The sequence below is a fragment of the Miscanthus floridulus genome, unplaced genomic scaffold (genome assembly GCF_019320115.1).
Source record: "Miscanthus floridulus cultivar M001 unplaced genomic scaffold, ASM1932011v1 os_2155, whole genome shotgun sequence".
NCBI classification, from domain to species: Eukaryota; Viridiplantae; Streptophyta; class Magnoliopsida; order Poales; family Poaceae; genus Miscanthus; species Miscanthus floridulus.
Genome location: NW_027098129.1, coordinates 1 through 23,274, shown reverse-complemented (window position 1 = coordinate 23,274; position 23,274 = coordinate 1). Strand labels below are relative to the sequence as shown.

The 23,274-nt window shown below is 45.7% G+C and overlaps 3 pseudogenes; 2 read left to right on the top strand and 1 right to left on the bottom strand.

The window, feature by feature from the left end:
* Nucleotides 1-791: 791 nt before the first annotated feature.
* Nucleotides 792-2,156, top strand: LOC136534666 (probable WRKY transcription factor 67; annotated as a pseudogene).
* A 3,822-nt stretch (nucleotides 2,157-5,978) lies between these two features.
* Nucleotides 5,979-7,380, bottom strand: LOC136534665 (beta-amyrin 16-beta-monooxygenase-like; annotated as a pseudogene).
* An 8,235-nt stretch (nucleotides 7,381-15,615) lies between these two features.
* On the top strand, nucleotides 15,616-16,796 carry LOC136534667 (probable WRKY transcription factor 63; annotated as a pseudogene).
* The last annotated feature ends 6,478 nt before the right edge of the window (nucleotides 16,797-23,274 follow it).

Below are 23,274 nucleotides of genomic sequence, written 5' to 3'. Positions count from 1 at the left end.
ATACGAAAAGGAAAAAGAAAAGCGGTAAGCTGGGCACAAAAATGAGCACGAACTTACGGAATATCAACAATTTCAAAAACAAACTAACTCGAGCAAAATTATACTGACCCGTAGGACCAAGTGCATAACAATAACAAGTGTATGACTAGGTGCATAACAATTAACAAGTTCTACAACTTTCATATAAAAAGTATCTCTATTTGACACCATATAAGAAAGAAATGATTTTTCTAAGGCAACAAATGCTTGTATACGATTATATACTGCTGGAACTTTGTTTAAATTTTGACCATCTAATGACTTCAAATGAATAAAACTTGAAACTAGAAAGTTGTATATCTCGTCGAGAGCTACAACTTTATACAAAAATCATCTTCAATCCAAGAATCGTATGAAAAAATATACAATTTTTCTAAGGTTGCGCCTTGCCATAGTATGAGTTGGACTTCTAGTGGGCCAAAAACAGTATAACTACCCCGAATAAAAAACAGAAAAGTAAAAAAACTAACACCTAAACCGTTTCGGTCCCATTTTCAAATTTGGGCATATCATATTTCTTACCAATTTTGGATTTGGTCCAGAAATACGAATTCCAATCGGATCAAAAGTAGAAAATGATGCTGGACGGTACGGGGTACGTATATACCAACCGCTTTCATCCCTAATGATGACAAATATGTCTCACAAGTCTCATAAGTCATCAAAACCTCTTACCAATTTATGTAAAAAGCACGATCTTGAATATTGCCATGTTTTGTTCTGGCATGCTGTTGGATAGAGACAGTACGCTCCCTAGTCCTTTTTCTAGTGAGAAAATTTGAACAATAACTGATAACCTACACCATGCTACTGTGTGCTGGCCATTTGCTATTATAAATACATGCCCAAAGCTGCAATTATCTAGCACCCTCAATTCCGACAATCCAACTATTAGCTACTTATATGTATACATTTATTGAGAGAAACCATCACATGATGAACATCCTTGAATCTTCCAATCTTGGTGGCTACAAAGAGGTCATCAATGAAGTTGAACACCAAAGGGCTCTCATGATGAACCCTACATGACCTTGTACTACCAATACTTGATTCCCACAGTGGGCAAGCAAAGCTCGTACAGCAACTCTTTGAAGAAGTATTCAGCTGCTCAAGTAAGATTATCTCTTCCCTGGAACTTGGTGATAGCAGCGAGAAACAGGCCATTCTTACCAAATATAAAAGAAAAGGAGGTGAGAATAACGTGGAGAATCACATATTATTGGAGGAGAACAAGGGCCGTGGAAACAAGAGAAGGTAAGTGGTAATAGAAGCATATCCTTATTTATCATCCGCTAGGGGCTTAAAATTTTGATTGCTTCTCTTGTGATGGTAGGAAGAATGCAAAACACATAAGTTCAGTTGTGACACAAGCACCACACTTTGATGGATATCAATGGAGGGAAGTATGGACAGAAGTGGATCTCCAAAGCAAAGCATTCTAGGTATGTGGGAAAAAAACATTTGCATTAATGTATGCATTTACTATGTTCTATATTGGATATTTTACTATTGTGCTCTTTGAACTCTCCTTTCTCTCTTAATTGAAAAAAAAGGCAGAGCTCTTGCCATTTTCGTTCAAAAAATATATATGTGGATAGATAGATTTTTGCATCGTGCCGCTCAAAAATGCTCCACACATATCTAATAGTATGTAACTGTAAATAACAAAAATGATCCTATTTTCAATATATCCAAAAAAAGGTCTAATGCCGATATGGTTAACCAGGAGCTACTACAGATGTGCCTATAGTAAAGAACAAGGGTGTCCTGCAACTAAGACAGTGCAACAGAAGGAAAATGATGGAAATGGAACGGTGAGATTGTTCAATGTTGACTACTATGACCAGCACATTTGCAAGAGCGATGGCATAGTTCATCCATGTGTTGTTGAGGCAACAACACACGACAGTGTGCCAATCGCCAGTCAAAACCAAGCAGTAGCTCAACGTTTGTTAATGCCGGTGCCCACGGAATTCAGGATGAAAGCTTTGAAAGCCTATTCATGGTGCCTGACATGCCAGAATATTTGACAGAGTTCACAGATGTTGAAATGGGGAAGGGCATTTGAGATTACCTCAATGAACTCGCCAATGATCCCGGAAGACATATGGGCATGAAGAAAAGTGAGAAATGAAACCAAAGTCCTTTTATTGAATATATGGGTGTAAATCATGTGTGCTGACAAGAAAAAGGACATTGGTGTGTCACCGATTAGTCTACATTAAGTGTGATAAGAGAAGTAAAAGATCATGTGCAGAAAGTACTTAAAAATAGACAGAAAACTACATCGTACAAAAACTGTACATATATATGGTCTAGATTCTAGAATGCTGATGCACAATCTATAGACTTTCCTGCTACATATATAACTGTAAAGCATGCATCATGATTACATTACTTCTCATTCCAAGTCTGTAAAAGGACACCCTGCAAAGTCTTACCATCGGTAAAGTCCTCCCGACATCGCTTACTCTGCTAACATTGATAGAGAAAGCTAGAGACATAGGACATAGACACATAGTAATCAACATTAAAAAAACCTGCTTGTTAGGCAATACCTAATGCAGCCTGGCTAGCAATCGGGACGGTTGTATTCTCACCTGACTGCTTAATTTTGTCCAGTTTGTACATGCTGTTGAATTGAACTGTACCGAGACTGAACCTTGCAACCACAGAACGGAACAAATAAAATCATCTACATTAATTTGTCGACCACGGAAATAAATTAGGCGATGAAAGATTCACACGTGAAACAAAGACCGATTGATTCGATTTCCGAAGACTCTGAACTGCCCGCGGTTTGGCAGGGAAACCCCAAAGTGAAATCCATCCAACCTACTAGAATTTTTGCTCCCCAGAGAAGGACAAGAGAGGGATGGAGGGAGAGGTGACCTTAGGCGTTTGGCGGAACTGCAGCTGCTCCCCCGTGTCCCCGGTCCCCGCAGGGTGATCACTGATCAGCGAAGAAGCCACCGCCGCCGACCGCCGTCGCCGCCCTCGCCGGAGCCGAAGAGGAGATAACTGGGCTGAAAAAAGTAATTAGGAAGGGCCCCCTGCGCATTGCACTGCTGGCGCCTGCTGCACCATGGATGAATGAAGCCCTTAGAAGGAAAGCCTAGCATGCCCTTAAGGCCGATCCCAAATGAGCTGTATATTTTATCTAAACCATTATTCTTGTGAGGGTGGAATACTTTTGTCTTAAATTTAAATAGTTTGATAGATTTATAATAGTGTAAACATTTAAGTAAGACAAAACATCCACATGGATGTTCAAAAACAAAACATCCACATGGTGTAATGGTGAGGAATGGTTGTCTTCATTTTTTAGTCTAATTTTCAACCTCTCCCACATATTATTTTTGTTGATACTTTTTAAATATTTCTCTTCTAATATTTTTTTCCTCCTCTCTATGCGTTCACGTGATATACTCTGCGCTCGTCCATGGACGAGGGTGGGCCGCGAATGGAGCAGTGGAAGGAGTGGGCCATGAGAGCGACATGGGATGGGCCCTAGGCTTGCTTTCGTAGCTACGAGGGGTGCGCCGCAAATGGAGTGGAAGGCCTGGGCCATGAGAACGACGCGGGTGAGCCGGACGCAACCATGCGCAGCCAAAAATTACCAGCGGTTGGCTTCTGTCCGAGCGGCCGAATTGTAACAGCTCCCGTTGGGGATGGCCCTCACCCTCGAGGAGCTTCTGTTAGGGATTGAGGAAAAATTGACCTCCGCACGATTTTTTTAGCACACCTCTGCACGATTTGTCAAGCACGAGTTTTGCAACAAAACTGCTCGATTTGAGTTTTGTATGAAGTCTGACCTTCGGGCTAAAACTAAGTGATCTCGACGCGTGTCGCCCAGACCGATCAGTCCTCTAGCGCCTCCGCTTGATTTGGTAGACCGTCATCCTAACTTGTTCAACACGATCTACTCCTCCATATACACTTGCATTTGTCGATGACCCTAGGTGTCAGGTTTGGTCCTCCGGCTTCTCCGGTCCCTCAATCCAAGCATTGTTGTCCGTCCTTCATGGCTCCTAGTTCGTCGGCACGAACCTGCTTAACCTTCACCTTCACCTTCGCTTTCAACCACCACCTCTGTGCTCCACACCTGTTCACCACAATCCAAGAGATATGTTGTACAACACAAACTCACGTCATGGTTAGTCTCAAACTCTATCAAAATCAAACTCACCTTGACAATCACTCATCATCAACCGAGCCACATGGGCACATCTCAACTATGTGTTCGCAACATATCATTTCATTGTAGATTAGGTGATTTGCCAACCCAAACACCGTGTTATGGTACCAATAAGAAGGAAGCTATGGTGAATATTTGCGCAGCCGAGCAGTAGCCAATAGACTAAGAACTCATGGGCATGCGCAGTAATGGACATGAACTACAGTAAACTGAAGTGATTCCCATCACTTCGTCATATTTTTATCGATAATGCTACAAACAAGGATGTCCGACGCCAACGACTCCCTTCGGACGGACGTGTGGTGTTGACGTGCACCACAACTTTGACTCCCTCCGTCTCTTATTCTTATTCCAGACACCGCTCGCTCACTTCTCGGCCTTCACCCATCGCACCCTGACCCTACGCCGCTCGCATCCTCACTCCTCTCCCCTGCCCGTCGCGTGCTCCACCCGCACCTCGCTCCTCACTTTGGTCGTGCGCTGCGCCGCCTACTCCCTCTCAAAGCACGCGCAGCCCGCCAGGCTAAGCCAAGGTCGGTGCTGGTGGCGCTGGCTGGTGGTGGTGCTTGCACGTGCTGCTAGTGCTGGGTGCTAGTGGTGCTCGTGCACCGCAGCTCGCCGTCGGCTCTGACCCGACAGCTGGAATCTACTAGCTCAGGCTTCCCCTCCCCTATTTTGCAAATGTATGGTTCAGGTGTTTAAAAATCGTTTCAAAGGTATATTGCAGTTGTTTCTTATGGATGTTGCAAAAGTAGCAGGGATGTTTGCACATGTTGCATATGTTGCGAGAGTTTTCAGAGGCATGTTGCAAGCGTTTGTTTTAAAATATTTCATCTCTTCTAGAAGTATGGCAAGCATTTTGATCTGGATGTTGGTATATGTTTCACACATATATTGCAACGACATGTTCCATATGTTTTTATGTGTTTAGACATATTGTAAGTGTTCTATTTGGATGATGCATATATTACAATGACTATTTTCCAAGTTATGTTCCAAATGTTCATCTGTTTCAAAAGTATGTCGCAATTGTTTCATCTGAGTGTTGTAAAAGTAGATCTCAATGTAGGGTTGTTTAGCAACAGAAGAGAGAGCTCGTGCGGGAGCCATGGCAAGCGTCGGCTGTAATTAAGCTGGCGGCAGACGCTCCACCGGAGGATGTATAGGCATCCGCGCTAGCGCACGCGTTCCCCGTACGACATGCTGCCATCCGCTGGCCCCGCTGAGGGTCATGGAGCAAAAGCTTGTGGCATCTCTCCCTGCGCGACGGAGATGCAGACCTGGCTACGGAGGTGACGCGGGGGTGACGAGGTTGAGACGCCCTGTGGGCACGGCGAGCGGGCGAGCTCCCCTATTACACGGGCGTTACCCGGGGAACGGGACAGTGTGCGGCGGAGCTGCCTCGTCTGGACGCGGGCCTGGGACTGGACGTACGCTAGTTATTCCGTATTTTTATGTCAGCATTATTGTCACTTTGTCAGCACACGCTCGAAGTGGCCACCATCCTACTTGCTCTATACTACTGCCATCAACTTGCAGACATGTCCTTCATCCCCTTTTTTATATTGCAAATGGCGATCTTCGAGAAAAATAGCAGATGTGATCTGTACATGAATGTATACAACAGAATTACCCCCTCTGAATCTCTGATTGCGATATATCATTTCTCATCATGCGATTCATGCGCTAAATCAGAAGCCGTAATTTTGTCAAGCTGTCTGCGACTTTGTGCGTGGACGGTTTATTTGCATTGAATTGAAATGAATTTCACCGGGAGGTGTTTTCCTTGATGGATAGGCTCGATGTCGATGAGGAGGCCCTGAGACGGGTACGGCATGGGCGACCTGGAGAAGCTGCCGTCGCAGCCGGCGGCGAGCTTCCACCTGAAGCGCGTCACGATGTGGTGCACGGCTACCAGCGTCTCCACCTTGGCGAACTCGTTCCCGGGGCAGATGCGGGCGCCGCCGCCGAACGGCACGAAGCCGTAGGGCGGTATGGCCGACGGGTCCTCGAACTGCTCCGGGTCGAATCGGCCGGGGTCCGGGAAGATGGCCGGGCTCCAGTGCGTCATGTTGGTGGCGTACATCACCTGCCACCCTTTGGGGATGACGTAGCCGCCGTACTCGACGTCCTGGAGCGCCTTCCTCAGCATGCTGAACGCCGGCGGCACCATCCGCAGCGTCTCCATCGCCGCCGCCCAGGTGTATCTCATCCGGCAGAGGTCGTCCCACGACAGAGCCTCCCCGGACGCCTTGCAACCGCGCGATCTCCTCTTGCTCTTGGAGAACTTTGGAGTAGGCGTCTTTTTTGGTGTCGAGATGCCGGAGGAGGAAGGTGATGAGGGCTGCCGTCGTGTTGTGTTCGGCGACCATGAGGAACATGACGTTTTTCGTTTCCTTGTCGGGGAGGCCCTTGGAGAGCATGTGGGTGATGATGTCGTCGGCCGGCGAGCTCTCCCCGCGCTCCAGCTTGGCCCTCCTCTCGTCGATGACCCCCGCGACGGCTCGCAGCCAGGCACCGGCTGAACCTGGTAAAGGGCAGGTTGAGCGGGACCGCCCAGATGCCCTGCACCAGCTGCTGGAACTCCGCCGACAGCTCCCGCCGGACGGCGGCGGCGTCCTTCCCCACCAGCCCGAAAAGGACGGTGCTCATGACGTCGAAGGTGAGCGTCTTCATCGACGGCATCACCGCCACGCTGCCCCGGCCGCGCCAGTGCGCGTCGAGGTGGCGCCGGACCTCGGCGTCCATGCCGGCGACGTGCCTCTTGACGGCGTCCAGCCTGAGGAACTGCACCATCATGGCCCTGACGCGGGCGTGCTCACCGCCGACCACGTCGCGGACCGTCCGCCGGCCGACCATGTGGCTGAAGGCCTCGCTGTTCATGGTGGTCAGCGCGGGGCTGGTGAAGACGAACTTGTTGGCGGAGGGGCCCGACGAGGGCGGCGGAGCCAGTCCTCGGCGGTGTTGGCGCGAAGGGCGCGAAGCAGGCTAAGCGTATGTCCGACGACGGGTAGGCCAAAGGAGCCGGGAGAGAGGGCCTTTCTGTCGCTGGCGCTGGCGAAGAGGAGACGATACAGCACCGGGAGCGATACAAGAAACGCGGCAACGATGGCCATCGTCATTGGCATCGAATCTGCCTCCATTGCTTTTGCTTGGGTCGGGTGCGTCGAGAGAAATTAAACTGCTTTTGCTCACTCCGTATAGATTGCCAGATTTAGCGATCTGTAGTGGGTGGATTCCGCGAGGAGATGCATCTAACGACAAGCTAAAGTCACATCGTGATGATGCTTTGGGTTGTACTTACTCGGTTACTCTATTGGTATTGGGTTGGGTGTTATCAAACTGACAAGGACGTGAATGTAAACTATATGTTAGACTATCATTAGGATATCAAAACAAAGGACTCGATCCATTCCTGTAATTAACATAAGGCCTTTAATCCTTATTACGAAATCAATGTTGAGCAGTGTGTTAGTGATTTAGAGGCGATGTAAAGCTCTACGTGTTGTATGTGAATGAGTATTGCATGGTCCTAGTTAATGCTTTTTCAATTTTAGATGAATTGCTCATATAAGCTTTTTAGCTAAAAGCTAAATTTCACCTTTTGAATGGTCGGACGGCTAGCTTCTAGGCGAAGATGACCCAGTTATCCCGGAGGAAGGAGGTGAGCATTCCTAGGATCCAGCTTTGAACTAATCAGAGGATCCCGTCATACAGGGGATAGTCTTTCGGGACGTCCCCTCCAGAGCTCCCCAATGGGCGGCTCGGAGGGCTCGCCGGCGCCACTACCCGCCCCCTCCTTCCTGCCACCTCTCCGGCCGCTGCAGCCGTTGGCGGCGGCCAGTGGCGAGCCCCAAAAACCGGGCACCATCCGCAGTCTCCTCCCTTTCCAAGCACCGGTTTCTCTGCCCCTCCCTCTTCTCTGTCAAAGGTGGGTTCGCGCTGCCGACGGGACGGATCCGGCCTCACTAGTACAGAAATGATTTTCAACGACACCACACCTTTCTATCAGAGGCGGTTCAACTAGCATGCCGCCTCTAACCACGCTGTGGGGCATTGTAGCTCTGTGACCGCCTCTATAGATCCATTTTCAGGGGCGGTTCCCTTAAGAGAACCGCCTCTACAAATAGGTCTATTTCTAGGGGCGGTTGTGTTAAGAGAACCGCCTCTGAAGATCCATTTCCAGGGGCGGTCCTCTTTACAAAACTGCTCCTAAAGGAGACCTATGTTCAAATACGGTTCCTTAAGAGAATCGCCCCTACAAATTTATGAACAGAGACGGTTCTCTTTAGTCAACCGCCCCTAAAAATGCCCCTTAAATACCCCTTCTTCCTCCTTGGGACATTCTGCTGAGCACCATTGTTCAGCTCACTTGGAGGGCGAGAAATAGCAAAAATAAAGGGGGGAGGTTTTGCCCTATGAACCTTTGAAGGAGTTGGGTTTGAGAGGTGAGATAGTGGCATCCCTAAACTCTTTTCAAACTTTATATGTACTTCACTTACAGATCTAGAGAGAGACATGCATGATGTTAGATTTTTTATTTTTTCTAGCAATTTAGACTCGTTTTTACCCAACTTACTTGCCTCACATGAACTCTAGTTAATTTCTATATTTACTTTATCATTTTTTAAGCTTTAGGTATAGAATAATATAATATTTGTATCAAAAAATAGACATCAATTGATTCAACATTTCTACGTGAATAATACCTTGATACAAATATACCTTTTCTTTTCGAAGGGCACAAATGGACAAGTCATGAATGTACACGAAACGAGGACATGAAGCTTCCTACATACAATATGTGAATGGTTTATTAAAGCTGCTAAAAGACACGCTTTGATTAAGCAGATAAAGAATATATATTGTCCCTGTTGTGACTGTCGGAACCGTATAGTATGTCGGGATCCAAATACGATAAGATCATACTTAGTAAGAAGGGGTTTCATAGAGAACTACGAGATTTGGGATCATCATGGTAAGAGACGTACAGAAGTAGGCAACTAGGAATCTACAGATGCACTAGAAGTAAGGGAAGATGTGGATACCCACCTTGTCATGATGCATGATGGTATAGGAGATGACGTTTGTAGGCGGTGGTGGTGGCGAAGGCAGTGGTGGTGGAGAAGGTTGTGGTGGGGAGGATGATGTTGAAGACAACGAAGAAGAGGAAGAAGAAGACTTCCTAGACGACATGTTGCGCTATGTAGAACAAGAATTGCTATTGAAAGGGCTAAATAACTTGGAGACGGTACATAAGGCAAGGAAAGAACGTTTGTACTAGGAGGAAAAGGGTTGTGAGAAAAGATGGTCATTGCTACGTTTTGGGCTAGACATACTGATCTTGAAGGCTAAGTATAGCTGGTTCGATAGGAGCTTCAACGACCTATTGACTCTGTTGGCTGTTCTGCTTCCTAAACTAAACTCGGTGCCCACCAACACATATCAAGCAAAGAAGCTTATCATTCCACTGACGATGGGTGTGGAACGACTACATGCGTGTCCAAACCACTGTATCCTTTATCGTGGGGTGTTCAAATAACACTGGGAAAAAGAGAAAGAAGGATGAAAAGTAAAATGACGCTTCTTAGAACGTTGTAGTGGAAAACAACACCTTAGCAGTAGATGATACTAACCAAAGGAGAATTCCTGCATTGATTATGTGGTACCTATCACCGATTGACCGCTTGAGGCGTTTGTCCTCAAACCAAAGGGACACAGAGCTCATGCGATGGTGGGCTTTGGATAACGCAAGAAACACATCGGAGTGCTATGTTACCCATCCGACGCACAATAGTGGAAGGACTTCGATGCCAAGTACAAAGAATTTCATGAAGATCCAAGAAACGTAAGGTTCGCTTTTAGAAACATAAGGACTTCGATGCCAAGGAGTTCAAGATGATTTTTGCAAGTTCATGATGCAGGAGGTTCTTAGTCTGAGGGCCTTATTCTATGGTCATGACTCAAAGTATGCAACACATCCCAAGTTTGAGTCTCTTCGCGCTAAATGCCTGCATCCATTCTTTTCATTCTTTGGCCAACAGCACAATTAATGTTAACTTGTAATTTATAATGTATTTGAAATTGTGGTACAAATACTTTGTTGATCATGTGTGTATCAGTTAACTACTTCACTACTGTGTATTTTTTACGCTAATTTGAATCATTTGCAATCTAGTCTAAAATTTGGTGGGAAACACGATTTCAAATATGGCGGGAAATTTCAAATTCAAAAGTTTGAAACGGATTTTAGAGGCAGTGTTCAGTTTACCGCCCCTAAAAATACATTTTCAGAGGTGGTTGCATTGGCACAGCCGTCCTTAAAAATATATTTTCAAGGACGGTTGCGTTGCAGTAGCCGCCCCTGAAAATACCATTTTTAGGGGTGGATTTCCTAACGGAACCGCCCCTAGAAATGCATTTTCAGGGGCAGTTAAAAGCCCGTTGCTACAGATGCACCATCTTTACAATCGGTGGCATTGTAGCGGTTGGGCAAATCGCCCCTGAAAATTCATTTTAACCGGCTCTGTTGGGAAATGTTGATTCCGACAAAGAGTGAGAGTGAGAGAGGGGCGAGTTCGTTGTAGCTCGACACTGGGGGGTCGAAGGATCCGCTCTGGGGCAAAGGCCTTCGACTAGGAGAGGCACGGGTACAAAAATGAAAGTTCACGCAATTACCGAGGCAATAATTAGGGTTTCAAATGACACGCCATCCTCTCATGGGGTGACTGATTTCCCCCTTTTATAGGGTATGGTTACATCATTTGTCGAGTACAAGAAAAGCCCCTAGGGCAACTAAGGCATATTCCGGTATAATCCTGTATACTGTGCTCACACCTCTGGGGCATTAGAGTCTTTTTTCTCTTGCTACCCCCGCCTTTGTTGATGGGCCATTGTCGAGCACGAGCCTTCAGCCCATTATTCATCGCACCATAGCCTCCGATTGATCTTCATAGTGCCACGACCACCGACTTTTCACCATGGCCTCTGACCGGTCTTCATAATGCCTTGGCCTCCATCTTTTCATTGCGGCCCCTGACTGATGTTCAAATCGCCTTGGCCTCCATCTTTTCATCATGGGCTCTTACTTATCTTCATAGCTCCTCGGCCTCCGACTTTTCATCGTAGCCTTTGACTTATCTTCGTAGCGCCTCGGCCTATGACTTTTCATCGTGGCCTCTGACTTATCTTTGTAGCGCCTCAGCCTCTGACTTATCATCATGGAGCTCTGGCCTCTGACTTATCTTCAGAGCGCCTTGGCCTTCGACTTTTCATCGCGAGCTTTGACTTATCTTCACAGCGCTCTGGCCTCTAACTTTTCATTGCGGTCTCTCACTTATCTTCATAGCGCTTCAACCTTGACTTTTCATCGCGGTCTCCGACTTATCGTCATAGAGCCTCGGCCTCTGACTATTCGCCATGTCCTTCGACTAATCTCCATAGTGCCCCGACCTCTGATTTTACACCATGACCTCTAACTTTTCTTCAAAGCGCCTTGGCCTCTGACTTTTCATCACAGCCTCTGACAAATCTTCATAGCGCCTCGGCCTCTGACTTTTTGCCATGGCCTTCGACTGATCTTCATAGTACCCCCCGACCTCTGATTTTGCACCACGGCCACTGACATTTCTTCATAGCGCCTCGGCCTCTAACTTTTTACCATGGCCTCTGACAAATCTTCAGAGCGCCTCGGCCTCTTACTTTTCGCCACAGCCTTCAACTGATCTCAAGCTACTATACTAAATTCTATTAGGCCTCTTCAAGGGGGAGTTGGCCCTTACACTACTACAGATTAACCAGTCACCAACGCATCTATCACCACCGGTATCATTAAAACGATGATGATAGCTATCATCAATGGTTCGTAATATGAACAGTTGGTGATGAGAGTATTACCGCCGATTCGTAAGAACATCCGGGTCAATAACTATCACCGCCGCTTTGTCTTACCAACCGACTGTGATAGTCCATAATCACAACCGGTTTGCACCACCAGCCGGTGGTGATCATGTGCTCCTCATCACTGTCGCCTCGCCATATGAACTAGCGGTACGGTGAAGATATTTTCACCGCCTGCTTGTTGTATGATACGGCGGTAATAACCATGTTGTCATATACATAAATTCATATTTTTTTAAAATAAAGTCAAATGAAAATAAACTTTATATCAAAGTTGTAGATCTCGACGCAATCGACAACTTTGTAGTCGATGACTTTTTCATTTGAAACCATGTACGGTCCCAAAATTCTGTTTGAAGCGCTCAAATTTTGAAATTTAATTTTTTCGAATTGTACAAACGACCGTAGATGGAAAACAACCAAAACCAAAGTGTAGATCTCGATGAGATATACAACTTCGTAGTTGACAACTATTTCATTAGAAGTCATTTATAGTCTCAAATTTGTATCTGAAGTTTTAAAATTAAAAAAAACAAAATTTCCAAACAATCTCGGATGGAAAAACGACCAAAACCAAAGTTGTAGATCTCGATGAGAACAACAACTTTGTAGCTGATGAGTTTTTCATTTGAAATCATTTGAGGTCCCAAAAGTCTGGCTGAAGTTTTGATGTTTTAAAATTTAAATTTGTTAAACGACCTCGGATGACGAAACAACCAAAATCAAAGTTATAAATCTCAATTAGAACAACAAATTTGTAGTTTATGACTTTTTCATCTGAAGCCGTTTAGGGTTCTAAATATTCATTTTAAATCCTGAACAGTGAATACTAGGGGAATAGATATGCTATATAGACACAGGTGACTTAGGGATGGAGTGGTTAGAGAAGCAAAGGACAAAGGTCTCAGTTTCGAATCCCAGCACTGTGTACCATAAAAAATAGTGTGGAGTTGTAGCTAGAGCAGCTTCTCGGTACCATGAAGCTAGAGCTAGTGGGGGTGCTTCCCAGGATTGAAATAAATTTTTGCCAGTTGCAAACCGCCTGTGATGAGAATGTCATCACCACTGATAGCTTACTACCAAGACCGAAAAGCGTTAGTGATGGGCTTTACGAACCGCTTTGTGATTGGTCAATCTGTAGTTGTGATATTCCATACGGGCACCCCAGCAGCCCCTAAAGAAGTTTCCTGTAGTAGTAGTGCCTCCCAGGTCGAATCTAGCCTCTCTGCCACTCGATCCGCTCGATGCGGCGGCGATCGCCAACACTCCCTCACCCTCCCACCCTCGGTTCCGACATAGACACTGGCTAGTGCGCCCTTCCTCTCCGGTGCCGAGTTGGTGCGGGCATGTGCTCCCCAATTAGAGCCCTTAGACTGCCCACAACGTGAGCGATGCTGAAACAGCTCGGGAAATAGTTTTTTATTCATTTCAGCACCGATGCTTCTACATGCCTCGATGCCTGAGTTTTCTGGCTCTAGCACCGCCCCCTGCAATGTGTTGCATCGATGCTGAATTCTTCTCTCTCTTTGTTTCAACATTCTCTCTCCTTGTTTCAGCATCGATATTTGATACACTGTGGGTGGTCTTACCGGATCCGCGCAGGTCCGAGGTCAACTGTTTGGGCATTTGGTGCTCGGGGATGGCTTGATCCGGTGGCTTGGTGGTCGGATCCAATGACTGCAGGTGTGGTTCTGACCGGTGCTGCGCTTCTTCACTCAGGTCGGGCCGTGCACGACGTCTTCGTCGTCGTCTCTTCGGGCCGAACATGCCGTCCTCGTGTGGCGGTGGCCTGCGCCCCTCATCGGCCGTGCGCGGCGTCGTCAACGTGGGCTCCTCAGGCCTCGATTCACCATCCCTGTGTGTGGCGGCAGCTGGCGACCCTTCCTCCACTCCGGATGCCCGTCGACGCGCGCCTCCCACCATTGTGGCGCGAGTCCGGGAACGACTCTGCGTGGTATGGTGGCGGCCGGCACCCCACCCCTTCGTCCAGGCTCCAACACTTGCCTGTGCGCGCCTCCAACCATCGTGGGCGAGTCCGAGAATGGCTCCGTGTGGTATGGCGGCGGCCGGCCTCCTCCCTCCATCCAGGTGTGGACGCTTGCCGGTGCGCGCCTCCCACCATCACAGGCAAGTCCGGGGAAGGCTCTTGCGTGGTGTGGCGGCAGCTGACACCCCCCTTTTTTTGTCTAGGCGCGGATGCTTGCCTGTGCACGCCTTGCACCTGCGCGGGCTTGTCAAAGAACGGCTCCGCGTGTTGTTGCTGTGGCCAGCCCCCCTCCCTCCATCAAGGCGTGGACATTTGCCAGTGCGCACGTCCCACCATCGCGAGCGAGTCCGGAAACAGCTCCACGCGGTATGGCGGCAGCCGGCACCCCCGTTCGTCCAGGCGTGGACACATGCTGGTGCGTGCCACCCACCATCATGTGCGAGTCCGGGAACGGCTCCGGGTAGTGTGGCGGAGGCCGGCACTCCCCCTTTTATATAGGTGTGGACTCTTGTCGGTGCACACCTACCACCTGCACGAGCGAGTCCAAGAACGGCTCCGTGTGGTATGGCGGCGGCCGGCCTCTTCCCTCCGTCCAGGTGTGGACGCTTGCCGGTGCGTGCCTCCCAGCATCGCGGGCGAGTCCGAAAACGGCTCCGTGCGGTATGGTGAAAGCCAGCAACCCCCCCCCCCCCTGTCCAGGTGTGGACACTTGTCGGTGTGCGCCTCCCTCCATCACGGGCGGGTCAACGGGAGCACTGTCAAAGGTTCTGGGCGAAAGCTCATCTCAGACCAGTCTGGGCCAGCAACGAAGTTTTTCTTTCCTTCTTGAAGGTGTCACTAAAGAACCTCTTGCTGCTGCTTCTCCTGGTTCGGCCTGTTCAAGGCATAAGGCTCTGGCGAAAGCCTTGCTAGGCGCCTGCTTGGCTGACGATGATTACGTTTTGGCGTCATTCGCCTCCCTGGATGCATCGTCGAAGAGCTCTTGTGCGGTGTTGTGATAGTCCTTGCATTCCGCTAGTATTCGTGGTTCCGCCGCTTTTCGCCCTAGTGCTGGGACGTGTAACCGTTGTTGCTTTTTCCTCCTCAACGTTTGTAAAACATAAAATGAACCGTTTTGGGCTACATCAATATATACACAGGTGGGGAGTAATCCCCCCCCCCCCCTACATTAAAAAAAAACTAATCAGAGCTGTTTTCGTAGGATCGCCCGATTCTGACTTCCTTGGTCTTGACCTCTGGCTCAGGGACCGAGTGCTAGACTCCTGCTCGGGGATTTTTGTTCTGCAGGCATGCTGTTGGATAGAGACACTACGCACCCCAGTCCTTTTTGCAGTGAGAAAATTTGAACAATAACTGATTCTCTCCACCATGCTCTCAGACTGTGTGCTACCATTTGCTTGTATAAAATAGATGCCCAAAGCTGCAATCATCTAGCACGCCTTCCAACTATTAGCTACTTATATGTATACATACATTGAGAAACCATCACATGATGAACATCCTTGAATCTTCCAATCTTGGTGGCTACAAAGAGGTGATCAATGAAGTTAAACACCAAAGGGCTCTCATGATGAACCTACATGACCTTGTACTACCAATACTTGATTCCCACAGTGGGCAAGCAAAGCTCGTACAGCAACTCTTTGAAGAAGTATTCAGCTGCTCAGTAAGATTATCTCTTCCCTGGAACTTGGTGATAGCAGCGAGAAACAGGCCATTCTTACCAAATATAAAAGAAAAGGAGGTGAGAATAACGTGGAGAATCACATATTATTGGAGGAGAACAAGGGCCGTGGAAACAAGAGAAGGTAAGTGGTAATAGAAGCGTATCCTTATTTATCATCCGCTAGGGCTTAAAATTTTGATTGCTTCTCTTGGTGATGGTAGGAAGAATGCAAAACACATAAGTTCAGTTGTGACACAAGCACCACACTTTGATGGATATCAATGGAGAAAGTATGGGCAGAAGTGGATCTCCAAAGCAAAGCATTCTAGGTATGTGGAAAAAAAAACAGTTGCATTAATGTATGCATTTACTATGTTCTATATAGGATTTTTTTACTATTGTGCTCTTTGAACTCTCCTTTCTCTCTTAATTGGAAAAAAAGGCAGAGCTCTTGCCATTTTCGTTCAAAAAATATATATGTGGATAGATAGATTTTTGCATCGTGCAGCTCAAAAATGCTCCACACATATCTAATAGTATGTAACTGTAAATAACAAAAATGATCCTATTTTCAATATATCCAAAAAAAAGGTCTAATGCCGATATGGTTAACCAGGAGCTACTACAGATGTGCCTATAGTAAAGAACAAGGGTGTCCTGCAACTAAGACAGTGGCAACAGAAGGAAAATGATGGAAATGGAACGGTGAGATTGTTCAATGTTGACTATTATGGCCAGCACATTTGCAAGAGCTATGGCATAGTTCATCCATGTGTTGTTGAGGCAACAACACACGACAGTGTGCCAATCGCCAGTCAAAACCAAAGCAGTAGCTCAACGTTTGTTAATGCCGGTGCCCACGGAATTCAGGATGAAAGCTTTGAAAGCTTATTCATGGTGCCTGACATGCAGAATATTTGACAGAGTTCACAGATGTTGAAATGGGAAGGGCATTTGAGATTACCTCAATGAACTCGCCAATGATCCCGGAAGACATATGGGCATGAAGAAAAATGAGAAATGAAACCAAAGTCCTTTTATTGAATATATGGGTGTAATCATGTGTGCTGACAAGAAAAAGGACATTGGTGTGTCACCGATTAGTCTACATTAAGTGTGATAAGAGAAGTAAAAGATCATGTGCAGAAAGTACTTAAAAATAGACAGAAAACTACATCGTACAAAAACTGTACATATGGTCTAGATGCTGATGTACTATGTGGACTTTCCTGTGACATATAACTGTAAAGCATGCATCATCATTGTATTAGTTGCCATCCCAAGTCTGTAAAAGGACACCCTCCATCAGTCAAGTCCTCCTGACATCGCTTACTCTGAGAAAACTAGACACAGGACAGTAATCAACATAAGCAAATGGCTTGTTAGACCAATACCTAATGCAGCCTAGCTAGCAATCGGGACGGTTGTATTCTCACCTGACTGCTTAACTTTGTTCAGTTTGTACATGATGCTGAATTGAACTGTACCCAAACTGAACCTTGCAACCACACAAGACAGAACGGAACAAATAAATATATCTGGCTACCGCCCACGGTTTCTGAAGACTCTGAACCGCCCACGGTTTGGCAGGAAGACCCGACGCCGAAATCTACTAGAATTTTTGCTCCCCAGAGAGACAGAGATGGAGAGGGACGGAGGGAGAAGTGATCTGCAGCTGCCCCACGTCGCAGTCACAATCCCTGATCAGCGACGAAGCCGCGGCCGCCGCCGCCGGAGCCGAAGAGGAGACAGAGCGAGAGATAGCTTTAGCTGGCCTGGGCTGGGCTGAAAAAGCAATTAGGCAAAGGCCCCGTGCGGCACCATGGATGAATGAGGCCCATACAAAGCTCAGCCTTCCCAACAGGTCGGACACAAATGAGGCCCACTGGACTAGCGTGACTTCATCCAGCCCAAGTGGATGCACAATCGACGGAGCCGCCGGGCCTAACCGAAGGCCCGGCGTCCCCTCTTCTCCAGTGTCCACAGTCCCGTCCTCTCCTTCCCCGGCTCCGATGCGGCCGGCAACCGGACCGGCGGTCGGTATCTCTCTCTCCCGTGACGATCGACCAACTCCGACGGCCGGCGCGAGCCGGAACCGGTGGAGGCCTGGGCGTGGATGTGTCCTCCTGGTTTCGCGCCCGTACGTCCGATCGATCCGACGGATGGCTTTGCCTCGGTGCCGGCGGCTGGCAGACGGTAATTCCAATGCGCCTGTTTACTGCATATTACATTGGTTCACTGTGCTTTCAGAGAAAAAAAATTACATTGGTTCATTTGGAGGAATCCTTTTTACTGCATACTCTAATTTCGGTAGGTTGGCGTTGTTTTTTCATGTGCTTATTTGTGTTAATCTTGATCCATTTGATTAGCCCACTCACACACCTCTAGTTTAGATTAGCAATAGAAGTTTAGGATTCTCATGTGATTCTCCGGAATCTTTGCCAAAAGCACACTGAAACGTGAAAGTTTTACCTTGAATCATCTAATAAAACGATTCTTGTTCTTAGCATTACCAGGTAGAATCACCGAAAAGGGTGTCCCACCTGATCTAATTCAGCATCTTCTTATTTTTCTTCACAATCCAAATCCAAAATCCCTACCAAACCTTTTTTGAGAAACTGATGATGGCGAATAACCATGCATCACCTGAGAAAACGTTTCAAGGAGAATTTGGATATGAAAAGATTTTATGAGAATTTAAGCTCTGTGCCCAGGAAGGACGGACCTGGCGCAAGCTGTAGAGTCTTACCGTATGTGATTCGGAAGGTTCCGGGTTCGAGTCGTGGTCTCCTCGCATTGCACAGGCGAGGGTAAGGCTTGCCACTGACACACTTTCCCAGACCACCTTTCTCCAGACCCCGCACAGAGCTGGAGCTCTCTGCCCTGCACTGGGTACGCCTTTTTTTTTTTAAGCTCTGTGCCAAACAAGACATGTCCTGACCCTGGCACGCGTACCTATATATCTCCCCTCTCACCGAGGACACCGAAGTCTATGTGATTTTCTACTCTCCCATTGCAGCCACAAGCCTGCAGATATAAATATGAATATTGCTGGGCTGCAGTATATTAGAATACTAAGCAGAGTAGACAGCAGAGACTGAGGGCCCAGTTTAGATGCAATTTTTTTTGCAAAATGCAAATGTAGCGTTTTTCGTTGTTATTTGGCAATTAGTGTCCAATCATAGTCTAATTAGGGCTAAAGATTCGTCTCGTGAATTTCGTCTAAACTGTGTAATTAGTTTTATTTTTATTTATATTTAATGCTTCATGCATGGGTCTAAAGATTCGATGTGACGGGGAATCTTGAAAAATTTGGCAAAATGAAGTGGAACTAAACAGGGCCTGACTTTTGTGAAGATTGCCGTGTCCCTAAGCAGCTTCCTCTTGCTTTACAAGAAGATGACACTACTAGTAGCTAGCTGATGCCATGAACTAATTAACTATAGGAATCCTAAACCAACTCAACATCTCAATTTCGATTTTTCTTTTCTCCCCAGAGCAACTATATACTTGATTCCTACACATGGGGTGGTGGGCATTATTATCAAATAAATATTACTTGAGTGCTTGCTGCGTTTTATGGTCTTTGAGAACAATTCTTTTCTTGAGCCGAAGAGACCTTCTGTAAAGAAATACTCTATGTCCCCAAAAAAACCCGTAAATCTCACTTTTCTTGCGCTGATTCAAGAGAACGTCTGTAAATTTCTAGGTGTTACGTTCTCAAGTTTAACTAGATTCATATAAAAATAGTATTGATGTCTATACCTTCAAATAAATTTATTATAAAAATATATCTTTATGATTAATCCAATTATTAACTACATATCATGAGTATTAATTGTCTATCATATGGAATTAGTAAATTTAAGATTGATTTCTAAAAAACGAAATTTACATTGGACAGACAGTAGGATCAAAATCGATAAAGAATTGATCTCTGATGATATAGTATTTTACCGGGGAAGGAACCGATTTAGTTGGGTCCAAGAGGAATAATAATATCTTCCTCAACTATATATTTATATTATTCTAACTTTTACAGCATGGAAGAAAGCTAAGCTTAGCATGCAACACAGATCAGCTGTCAGAAGACGACAGCTCTGTTCAATTTCTATCTCAAGTCCCCCTGAACTGAAGAGATCATAGCATAGCATAGCATATCTTCCAGGAAACATCCCACCGCGCTCTCACCATACGAGTTATTAACTACAGAAAACTGTTGACAATATAATTAGAGAGATTCTCACGCGGATCGATTAAGATGGAGCGATTTGCACGAAAACAGCGCAACAGCACATGGAAGCACCTTGTATCAGCGTCCACTTTCTAGATAGCAGATCAGCTATTGGTCGTCTTTGTTTTCCTCCAACAGGCTCTCTGCTGATTATTCAATTGAGGGCTGCTGCTCACAAGTTCCACTGCATCTGCCCCATTGTTTATGACCCATCACCTGGGTGTGCTCAAGAAATAATAAAAATTAGAAGCCATTGTAGATCAAGTTAGTTTTTGCTGTTCATTAGTCCGTAGTAAGTACACATTTCTGAAAGATGGCTTAAGTGTTACAATGCTTGTGTAAATGGTCTGTCTGTTTACGTATCCAGTATTTGTCACTTTTTTTGTAAATTTAGATGCAAATTATGGGTATTTTGTAGAGTAGAGAATTATATCCCTATTGTTCTCTGTCCTCTCCCCTTCCAAGTATTCGTCACTTGAGATGAAACCACTCATACTTCGGGAATTTTCTTAGGGTGGGTGCACCTTCTTTGGAACTGACAAAGTACTATGTATGTGTTTTCTGAAGACAATGGAGTATTTGAAACATGGATGGGTATTTGGACCTCCCCTCAATCTTGATTCGGACTAGGTACTACTGCACTACAAATATAACTTCTTTTTGCAACAGTTTGGTAATTGAATAAAGCAACCGTCTTCTTCATTCCACATAAAAAAAATATAGAATGGTTGGGTGATGAGCTGTTTGTTTGTACGTGATGTGTTTATGAAGCAAATAAACTATAAGCTTGACTGCTTGAATCTGTCACCAGAAAGTCCACTACCTCTCCTAATTCCGCAACAAAATAATGCGCGAGATGACGCGGCTGCTTCGATAGCCACGACCTCAATGGCTAAAATATTAGTATCATGCAATGCTATTAAAAGGACAAGCTGTTTCCATGATCTCTGCTCATTGGTAGCGTAGTATTTAGCTTTTAGCTCAGAATGTTATCAGAGATTTTATCCATGTTTTAATTTAGAAGAATGATGTTTAACTTTTTAATCCCATAAAAAACCATAGAACCTAAGCAGCCGTCTTTTTTTTGTTAGAATATCACTAATTTTGTTGCCAATGTCTTGTTCAGATGGGGATTATTTGCTCATGAACAAGCGACAGTTATAATTAATAAAAAAACGAATTACAAGCTACAAATAAAATGAATTTGTGGATTTATCCCCAATATGGAGAAGTGAAACACACACACACACACTGCTCCACTACTACTGCTGTTTTGCTTTAGCCTTTAGGAATCGTGTATCTGGTCTTCAGAAGAGTGTAGAAAGCACCTTGCAACTAGTTAAGTGCTTTCAATTTTATCATCATTATGCAAAAGCAGGAAAGACATATTTAAACCATGTCATTTTCAACTGTTCCTAGCAAGAGCATTTGTCTTCTGCCCACAAGGTCATTATATTAGCATTATGGTAACTAATAATACAGCTCAATGAGGAGCCGTCGACAGGATTATATATTTTTTCTTCTTTTGGGGCTTCTCTCTTGTGACTTGCTTTGAAAAGACTACTTGGTGAAAGTTTGTTCAAATCGATGCACTAATTATATATCTAAAGCTCCTATTTATTTATTATTATGCTAGCCTGTGGCGGTGGGGGGATTCATCCACCAAACCCAAGATTTTGTAGTGAGGCTGTGCCTGCCTTTATTTTATTTTTAAGTATTTAACAAGTAATGTAAGACCAAGCTGAGAGTCTTCAGAAACGTAAAGAATGCAGAGCTAGTGTCCTCCTGCACATGGATTGGTATTGTTAATGGCCTCAGTCCTTCAGATTTGATTTCTTTTTTAATAACAGTCATTCAGATGTGGCCGCTCTTTGATGCCAGCAGCCTCACTCTGTCACCTCTCTCCGTTACTCATTACAGCTACAAAACTAGTCCTGAAACTACTGTAATGACATGATCTGGAGATATATAAAATTGAAAATAACAAGGTAGACACACATCAGAAGTTTTATTATTCCGGAAATTTCACATAGTATTCTCGCTCTCAATCCTTGGACAATTTTGCTGCTGTCTCTGGTGTACGTGTGGTTCGTTTTTCATTGTTTTATTAGAAAGAGAGGGGTTTGCTCTTCTTTTGTATTATTAAAAAACCATCTTTTGTATTAAAAAAACTTTGTGTCTATTGTTTTTTATAAGCTTCGATGTCTATTGTTGAAAAGATACAGTGTATATAGCTCCTGGCCATTATTTTTATTTCAGGCTGCAGAAAGGGTATTAGTATTTTGGAAGAGAAAAAAAAGGAAAATAAATTGATGAAGACGAGGAGTGGAAGCGGCGTTAAGCGACGCGTGTTAACGTTGAGAATGCTCCTGCTCCTGCACCGTCGTTTGTTTAAAGCCTATAATAAAGGTGGTCAGAACAGTCGTCTCCAACACCAACACATCACCGAGAAGAAACGCTCCTCCGGTCTCCCTCTCGCCTCCGACGGTTCCTCGCCATGGCGTCTGACTCGGTTCCCTCCTTACCCTGCGACCTGGGCTCCTCCAGTAGGGCCGACGCAGCAGGACCCCAGCAGAGGATCAGGTACGCGTCGTTCTCGATCGATTCCTCCTTGCCCCCCGCCGCGAAATTTGCGCGTCTGACGGTATGCGCCTGTTCTGTAATTCGCCAGGAAAGATGAGCGCACCTGGAACTCGGACACGTACGCGCCTACGACGACGGCACCAATGGAGGAAGTACGGCGAGAAGAAGATCTCACACTCAACTTTCCCAGGTTCGTTCCGTTCATTTTCATAGCCCTTTGCCCTGCAGTTTTTTGTTCCCCAAATAAGCGTCTTATGTTTCCAGCTATGTATCGCCGACGGTCAATTTATTAGCTCTTACCAATCTGGAGTGTGTTCGTGGGACCTGTTCCTGGTTCCACGGGGGGGGTAGTTACCTCAACTCTTCAGAATTTATTAAGACAAGTTATTGCCTTGTTTTGACTGCAATAATTCCTCATTTTTAGTATTTAATAGCTATCCTGGTTCTCAGTAGTATAAGTAAAAGATGAACTGAAAGAAAACTGTGCATACTCCTATCTCTCTAGTAGTGCTAGTATAATTTTCATCTAAATGAAGCGTGTTGCCGGTGCAGTAGTTTTGTGGGCAGGTCACACATTTGACCTTTTTCAGTATGGGCTCTGTTTACCTCTGATGGCACATGGAAGAAGATCATATATATGCTTGTTGTGTATCGTACATCTCTCCGTT